At 38.9% G+C, this 7,375-nt stretch overlaps 1 pseudogene; it reads right to left on the bottom strand.

Moving 5' to 3' along the window:
• Nucleotides 1-5,789: 5,789 nt before the first annotated feature.
• LOC117717013 (ADP/ATP translocase 2 pseudogene) lies at nucleotides 5,790-6,970 on the bottom strand (annotated as a pseudogene).
• Between the last annotated feature and the right edge of the window lie 405 nt (nucleotides 6,971-7,375).

The following is a 7,375-nucleotide window of genomic DNA, read 5'->3' as shown; positions in this document are numbered from 1 at the left end:
GAAAGACCCAATAACCTAACTGGAAAATATATGAAAAAGTCTGACAATTAGAATAAATCCAGGCAAAGATAGACCATCAAGAATGCAAGACAAAGTAGAGAATCTAGATAAAATAAATAAAGAATATAAACGAGTTTTTAAACACAGGAAAGGAACATGTAGGAAATGTGTGAACATGTAAGAACACACTTGTGGCTGGACTTACTCCCTTATGGGTTCTTTCTTCTTTCCTTCCCCACCCATTTTCTTTCACCATTTCAACTTCCCAACACTGGATAGGAGTGAAAAAGGATAGAGGGTAAAGAAAAGATCTCCATGAATAAAGTGAGGGGTCAGAAAGGGGGTGATATTATTTTTAGATTACTTCTTGCTGATTGGGGGTGTTGAGTTCCTTGGGTCAAGTTTGGTCTTCTTAGTCAAGATATCTAACTTTTTCTTCATCAAGATATCTAATTGTTTTTTCTTTGTGTATGACACAACAAACTGTGACCAATGGCAACCAATTTCAACCAACCAACCAACAACCCACCACTACCTTTTGGGGCCCTATCACATGTATACCCTCTGAAAAGTCTCCAGAATCCTAAACATCATACACTCACTGAAACTAGCTGCAGCTGGCAAAATCATGCTTTTGCTATGAGGCAAATCATAATCAGCTGCTGTGGAAATGTGAAGCAGCTCCATATCTCACAACTGGGATTAAAACAAAAAAACATAGTCTTATAATATTTATGTGTTTTTCAAAGAAACTAAAATTCCAAAATTGGCACTATACACACTGAAAAGACCATATCTTCACATTATAAGAATAAGTGGAAAAGAATTCTAGGACAAACCAGATCTTTAATAAGAAGAAACAAACAAAAGAAAAACCTTCCCCAAACCAAGAAAAGACATACCCATAACAGACACAAGATGCTCACTGAACCCCAACTAGACAAGAACAGAAAAGAAACTCCCCATGGCATTCCATAATTAAAACGCTAAATATACAGAACAAAGAAAGAGTATTAAAAACTGAAAGGGAAAAGATGAAAGCCATATTTTAAAAAAGCTAATCAAAACAACAGTTTATTTCTCAGTGGACAATTTGTAAGCCAGAAGAAACTGGAGCAATGTATTTCAAGACTTAAAATACCAGGGTAGGCAATCTAGACTAATCTATCCAGTAAGACTATCTGGCATAGTTGACAGAGAAAGAAAAACTTTTCATAATACAAACAGACTAAAAGTGTATGTTCAACAGACCAAACCTCAGTCAACCAACTAACCACCAAACAAACAAAACAACCATACTGGAAGCAATATTTCAGGTTGAAGAAGGGAATGAACATATCCAATAGGTCATCAAAAGACAAAAAAAATGAAACTACAATCACTGAAACACAAAATACAAATGAAAACATAGCCAACAGCAACAAAATTAAACCATAAAACAGCTGGAATCAACACACACCTTTCAACAATAATTTTAAATGATGATGGACTCCATGCTCTGATCAAAAGACACAGGCTGCCTCTGTCTTTTTGTTGTCTTCAATGTATTCATCTGTACGTGTCAGGATTCTCTAAAGGGCAAGAATTGGTTGAATGAGATATTATATACATGGCTGTCTCCTGATAAAAATACCGTGGGTCTGGTAGTTGTTTAACACATGAGGCTGGATGTCTTAGCTGTCCCATTCTGGTGCTGGAGTCACAGAGAGGTCCTAGGGAGCTGCCTGTTTTCAGTCTACATTGTAATACTCAAGAAGTAGTTTCTAACACCAGACAAGGAATGGTTCAGAAACATGATAGGTGAACTTTCCAGTGAAAATGAGAGAAAGCAGGCAATGAGCAAAAGGATTCTTCTATGTCCTTTTATGTGGGGTGCCTCCAGGTGTGTCCCAGGTTTAAGCGAGCCTTTTACCTCAAATAATTGAACCCCTGTACACACACACACACAGCAACACCCCCCTCAACCAAAAAACGTCCTACACAGGTGTGCTCAGTTGGTTGAGTTTTAGTTCACTTAAGACATCTTAATAGATGTAAATAAGATACTTTATTGAGATATTGAGAGTTCTCCTAATGAAATGCAAACTGGGAGAAAAGAATATTGTATAACATGAGGCTAATAAAATATTTAGAAGTGTAGAGGCAATAAATTAAAGGCAAAGGAATCACACATTGGTTAGTTTTTGTTTCCAGAAGTGGTTATGTGTTAACAATTTTAAAATTGCCACATACTTACTTATTCTATTGGTCATTTATGTAAATGCATGGTGAATGTTGACAGTGACATTTCTCCCTGATGAAGCTAGAGGGTATGTACACGAGAAAGAAGTGTGGTCCATTTGGTGGCAATGTCAGTGCACTCCCTACGAGCTCATGCTTAGAATCACACGGGTATGTCCAGAAAAAACTGTTACTATATACATGTTTTTATTTATTCTATTGGTTGGGAGGACTGAGAAATGAGAATACTCATTAGCAGCAGGCACTTCTATAGCATTCATATATTGGTTTCTTTTTTTTAAAGCAAACATTTAATTGGGGCTGGCTTACAGATTTAGAGGTTTAGTTCATTGTCGTCATGGTAGGAAGCATGGCAGCATCTAGGCAGACATGGTGCTGGAGGAGCAGAGAATTCTACATATTGAACTAAAGGCAGAAAGGAGAAGAATCTGTCTTCCACAGGCAGCCAGAAGGAAGGTTTCAAAGTCCACTGTGACAGTGACATACTTCCTCCAACACAGACACACCTACTCCAACAAGGCTACACCTCCCAATAGTGCCACTTTCCATGGCCAAGCATATTCAAACCACAACATTCCACATCTGTGGTCCTTACAGGCTTGTTCAAATGTATGAGTCTATGGGGGCCATACCTAGACATAGCATAATACAAAATACATTTGGTCCAGCTTCCAAAGTCCCCATAGTCTATCAGAGTCTCAAAAGTCTATCATAGTTTCAAAGTTCAAAGTCTCTTCTGAGATTCATGCAATCTCCTAACTGTAATCACCTATAAAATCAAAACTAAAAAGCAGATCACATAATTCAGACATCACAGGATATACATTACCATTCCAAAAACATTTTGGTGAGGAAATACTGGACCAAACCAAGAACAAAAAACCAGCTGGGCAAACTCCATTCTCTGTATCTCCATGTCAGATGTCCAAATCCTTTTAGATTTGATAGCTGTAACACACTTCTTTCTCTTAGGCTGGTTCAACTTTCTGTGAGCAGCTTTCATCAGCAGTTATCCCATGGCTCTGGCATTTCTAACATCTTAGAGTATCCAAGGCAACTCCAACTTTATAGCTTCTTGTTCCGTTGTTTGGGATCTACACATGATCTGGGCTCCTCCAAAGTCTGGTGTCATTTTTCCAGCTGCCCTCTGTAGCAGTCTAGGCACGGGTTGACTCTACTCCATTGCGGCTGCTTTGCTTGGTGGTCATCCCATGGTACTGGCATCTCCAACTCGCTAGAGTCTTCTACTGTAACTAGGCTTCACAATAGCCTCTCATAGGCTCCCTTCATGGTGCTAAACCTCAACTTCTTTGTATGACCTCTTCAGTCCTAGGCCGTCAACTGCAATATTAATATACTTTAATTTTGTACAGCAAAATTCAAGGAATCATAGGAAGAAGAAAAATTATTGTTCAGTCATTTAACAGAAATAAATTTTATCTCTATCATTATATCTCTCAAAGACAAAGGTTAGGTTATGAATTGGACATTCCATTTTAATTTAGATTTTTACTTATTCACTTTACATTCCACTCACTGCATCCCTCCTGGTCATCCCTTCCTCTAATCCATCCCCTATCCCACCTCCCCTTCTCTTTTGAGGCGGTGGTCTCCTCTAGGTATCCCCCTACCCTGACACTTTAAGTCTCTGCGATGCTAGGTGTTTCTTCTCCCATTGAGACCAGACAAAGCAGCCCAGCTAGAACATATCCCAGGTACAGACATCTTTTGGGATAGTCCCTGCTTCAGTTGTTCTGGACTCATATTAAGAACAAGAAGACCAACAGAATCAACTAACCTGGACCCTTAGGGCTCTTAGAGTCAACCAAAGAACATGATACAGGCTGGACCTAGGCCTCCCTGCACATATATAGCAGACGTACAGCTTGGTATTCACATATTTGCTTCTATAGACATTTTCTAGAAGAACTTGGAGTACCTTGGAAAAATGCTAGGGGAAAAAATGTAAGAAGAACGTAAAGTAGGTTGAATGTCAAAGGTAAAACAGTAACAGGGATCAACATACCTGGCTCATGATCCATACCAGGATCATGAAAAATGACAAAGAAAACAGAGATGTTAATTAATAAAACATCAGATGCTTAATTACTTGTGACAAATCCTAATATATTAGGAGGAGTGCTTTGTGATTATTTGACAATTACTTATAAGGAAGCTACATATTTTCATTGAATATAAAAAGCTTTTTTTCCCCCTTAGAACCTACTCTCTCTTACCTTTCTGGAGACTCAGGTTCTGGATGTCAGAATGTGATCCTTCAGTTGCACTGGGGACCTCCACTGAATCTAGCCTCAGAGTACTTTTAAGTCAGTGGAGGCTTGTGAAACTAGGCCCTCAGGTTCCTTGGAACCAAATGTCACGTTCTAGCTTTTTTGGGGCAGGAAAACTGAGGCTGAGGTATGGGATTTGACTTTTCCTTATAACTCTGACAGATCATTAAATGTGCTTGCTGGGAATTTTAAACCCAAGGTCTCATGCATGTGCTCTGCCACAAAGCTACACACCCACTGGTGAGATCAGCAAGATTAAAATGAAGGTTATTGATTGATTAAAAAGTTAATTATTTATTTAGATAGATACTAAACATGCTGATGAACCTGATATCCATGTCCTACAAGGTAAGCTAAAATTTCTGGTTTCTGTTTCCAGTAAATCTCCAGTTTCGTGGGCTTGTGAGAAGAGCACAAAATCAAGTCAGGCAGTCAGTCAGTTGCTTCAGGTTTCCTTTTGAATGACGTCTGGTACTATGTGTCTCTTCTAGCTTCTCCAGTCTTATCCCTTGAATGCTTTGCAACTTGCCATTGTTTGCCACTTACTTGTCACTTAACCATCTCCCATAATCTAATTTCTACACTTCTCATAGTGACTCGCTGAGTACCCAGGGTGCACTATCTATAGATTAGTGCATGTGTGTCTCTGCTGTAGTATTGTAAGGTTTCTCTTCACCACTACACACCACCAATTTAAAATATTTTGTTCTGATTTTACTCACTTCCAATTCCTCACACAGAATTGTATCTGTCTGAATACAAAACTTTGTATAACTTATAGAATTGTTTATATTAAAGATAAGAAATTTAGTGTAGTACTCTGTATCACAAACATTGCTTCAGTTCATATTGTATCTCTTTTAGCGTTATTATGGTGTTATTTTCAGAGTAGTAAAAGTATCCCATGTTCAAACATTGGAAGAATTAACATTTAAAAATTTTGTTATCCAAATTAGTTATAGATGCTATATAATTCTTATCGTATTTTCAATACTTTTTTTTTTAAAGAAATAGAAAACAAAGTTCATAAAACTTACATGGTATAAGTAAAGCTAAAATCATCATTTTTTAAAAAGTAATATGTATGTTTTTATTTTGGAATTTTTTGGAATAGAATTAAATCACTTCTCCCTACTTTTTCTCACTCCAGTACTGCCCAGCTACCCACCTTAAACCTTTCCCGAATCCCCCAAGTTGTTAGCTCATTTTAAATTGTACTTGCTACATATGTATGTGTGTGAATGTACAAATATGTAATTTTTTTTGGTTTTGGATATTTTTATTTCTTTAATTTTTTATTATCAGGAGTGACTGAAATAAAAAATATAATTGAGTCCCATCATTATTGTCATTATGGAAATGGCTTTAAGAGAAAATTGGTCAGATGAGTATTATTGCTTCCCACTTTTCAACTAGTAAATCGTTGCCATTGATAAAACAGACAAGCCCAGAGAATCTGTTCAGAATGTTCAAGATATGGTATATTATACATCATGCCTGTTCTCGGGGAGAACACCTAGGACATAATTATGTGTACTTCTTGATCTCATCGTACAAGACAAGCACAAAGGCACCACTCATGCCTCTGAGAATGTTGGACCATGCACCCTTGAAAAAAAGCCTTGCTTCCTTCATCACGAACGATCTTCCGCCAGCAGTCAAGCGTGCCTGTATACATGACATCAGTTCCTTTGCGTCCCGACTGCATCATCATACTACGGCGAACAGTATCAAAAGGATAGGAAGTCAGGCCAGCAACGGCAGTGACAAACTGTGCAATCATGCAGCTGATGAAGATATGAGTATTCTTGGGATCTGGGAGCATTCCCTTTGCAGTGTCATAGATACCAAAGTTGGCAGGTCGGTAGATGATAATGCCCTGTACTGACACATTAAAGCCTTGGTGCAGGCCCTTAATCCCATCAGATTTGTAGATCTTAACCAGACAGTCGCCAAGGCTTTTGAATTCCCTTTCAGCTCCAGCTTTGCCCACATCAGCTACTAGACGAGTACAGGCAAAATCAAGAGGGTACACAAAGCACAAGGATGTGGCCCCAGCGGCACCACCTGATGCCAGGTTCCCTGTAAAGTAGCGCCAAAACTGGGTCCTCTTGTCCACACCACCCAGAAAGATCTGCTTGTATTTATCTTTGAAGGCAAAGTTGAGAGCCTGGGTAGGGAAGTATCTGATGACACTGGCCAGGTTACCATGCCAGAAGGACAGGACTCCCTGTTCCTTGGGGATACGAACCACGCAGTCTATAATGCCCTTGTATTGCTTTTCTGCCGTGATTTGCTTGCTGGCATGCTGCACCTGCAGCAGCAGCTTGACCCGCTCGATGGGTGCTACCGCCGTCTTGGAGATGGCTGTGGCCACTCCACAAGCCAAGAAGTCCTTGGCGAAGGACACAGCGGCCTCTGTCATGTTGAAAGCAAAAAAAAAAAAGAGGCAGGCGAGTGCTTGGACTCCTGGACTCTGGGCTCGACTGATGTAATCTTGATAAAGAAGAACAAGTAAGTGTTGTCAAAGTGTGTAAAGAGAACTCTTATGCATGACTAGAAAAATTAAAATGTGCTTTAGTCCTTATAAAAAACAGTATGAAATTTTCTAGTATTCTAAAAAAAATTAGATATAGTACATAGCCTAGCAATCCCGTTGCAAAATATATAGCCTAAGCAACTGAATCAGTATGCTTAAGGGATCCTTGCATTTCCATTGCACTATTCACGCCTAAGGTATGGAAACAATCTAGATACTGTGGTAAACATACACAATGGAACCATATGTAGCTTACAGAGAGAAGAAAATTACGCCATTGCAATGAGGTGAATGAATCTGTAGG

Source organism: Arvicanthis niloticus, chromosome 11 (assembly GCF_011762505.2).
Source record: "Arvicanthis niloticus isolate mArvNil1 chromosome 11, mArvNil1.pat.X, whole genome shotgun sequence".
Taxonomy (NCBI): Eukaryota; Metazoa; Chordata; class Mammalia; order Rodentia; family Muridae; genus Arvicanthis; species Arvicanthis niloticus.
This window is presented reverse-complemented; position numbering and strand designations above follow the sequence as displayed.